Here is a 2,215-nt window from a genome sequence, read left to right on the forward strand (position 1 = left end):
GGAGATTATCTAGCTAGAAACAATTTGGAAATGGCTTTCAAGGCTTTTTCTGACACTTCAAACAGCTTTCTGTGAAGGTCCTTCAACCACTGTCTTCTGCGGTTATATTTGTTCTTCTGCATTTGTTACTTTATATGTATGTAGTATACAGAACTGGCTTTCTCTAGCCATCTTTCCTCTTCTATAATCATTCTTTAACAATTTACCTTAGACATTATTTTAATTATTTGGATCCCTTCGTGTTCAGTATGCACATAAAAAAGTGTTTCCCAGAATAATGATTATTTTCTTTTAAAAAAGAAATCAATGCATATTTTAATTCTATTCCTCTTTGCTCACACTGTCCTGGTGTTCTGAAGAAGTGAATGCATTTATATTTAGTGTATATTCTACAACACATCAATATAATAAAATATGTGCTACACAGATACACATGTGGCATTTACATCGGAATATATTTTACCCTTTGGTAGCCAAAGACAACCCAATTGACCAAGATATGGTCATACGAATAGAACTGTTAAGCGTTAATGGTATCCCAGCTGGTCAATATATTTTGGTGCCAAAAGCTATTGAGCAGCTGTCTGGTTTGCAGTTGCCTAACCCTGATTGTGTAAACCTATCTCTGCCAATTGGACTATCCTTCTCCTCCTCACACTGCAAATCCCTTTTATCTATCCTTGCAAATCAACTCTCTAGCCCAAGCCCCAAACAGTCATCAGCTTTATTTAAACTCTAGTCTGCCTTTCCCTCACATGTGAATCCAAGATGAGATGGCTGATAGTGGTATCAGAGCTTACATTTATAGAGTAACAGCATGAAACTCATAAAGTTGCCCATATTCAATCATTTCACTTATAAAAAAGAGCAATTTCCAATGGTTCCACATAATATATGGGAACACAGGAAAACAAGAGGAAACACACAAATATCGAGCATCTAATTAAGTGCCAGATACCGTGCTGGGTCATAAACATACAAATTATACATTCCTCACGAAATCTATCTGTTTGATAGGTGAGGAAAATAAGCCTTAAAATTTTTAAGCAACTTGGAGTATATTTTATACTTGTATTAAAATATTTGCTCATTCATTGTCCATCAATTTATATTTAACTCTTCTAGGTCTCATGACTATAAGTCTCAAAGCTAATTTCTTTTTACCTCTTTCCTAGCTCTCATGATTAAAGGACATTAATATTACCTCTTGAAAAGGAAATCATGCTTAGGTCTAGTCCTCGGACAAACGTTGACCTGACTTGAGAGGTGGTCATGGCAAGCCCACTCATCAATTTTTTGTCTCATTTTTCTCCTGATTAAAATAAGGCAAATAATGATTTCTTCAAAATTATTGTGATGACCAAGTGTAACTCATAGCACATTAGAGAGCTTTACATCCTTTATAACTACAAGAAATTAATTCATTCTTCTCCATCCAGACATTTAAACTGATTTTTGTTTTGAGAATTAAAAAAAAATACAAGGTATTTGTTTATTTAATTGTGTGTGGTTTTTTTGGTTTCTTTTTAAGAGAAAGAGGGAAACATCGAGTTGTTGTTCCACTTATTTATGCATTCATTGGCTGATTCATGTATGTGCCCTGACCAGGGATGGGACCCACAACCTTGGCATATCAGGATGATGCTCTAACCAACTGAGCTACCTGCCAGGACTTGTTTTGACAAATTTAAAAGACAGAAAAATGCAAAGAATAACATAACACTTAAATTTTCACTACCAGAATATTTAATATTTTTTATCTTGTGTTTCTTATCTATTTTTAAAAGAAATAAATGATTTCACATATAAGTAAAGTCCCCTCTAACCACCATGCTGAGTCCCATCTCCCAAGCCCTGACCCTTCAACACCCCCAACCCAAATATTCCTGATAATAATTCTAATATCCTTTTATATTTCTGCAAAGGTGAATACTTCCATAAATAATACAGTATGATTTTTGCATATATGTTCTTCCTTCAGCAGGTATTTATTTGTTCACCAGCTATGTTCAAGATGCAGCTATGAATATAGCAAGAAACCTGCTCTGAGTGGAAGGAGACAAGTAATTTGAAAATCAATCAATTCAGCGATCAATCAACTGAAAAGGCCAAATATCTGATAGCTATAAGTGCAATGAGTTTTTATTACATACATGATATTCTATATGAATTGTTCTATAATTATTTTTCCACACAGGTATCATGCTTGTATTTA

The sequence above is a fragment of the Myotis nattereri genome, assembly GCF_964212035.1.
Source record: "Myotis nattereri genome assembly, chromosome: 12".
Taxonomy (NCBI): domain Eukaryota; kingdom Metazoa; phylum Chordata; class Mammalia; order Chiroptera; family Vespertilionidae; genus Myotis; species Myotis nattereri.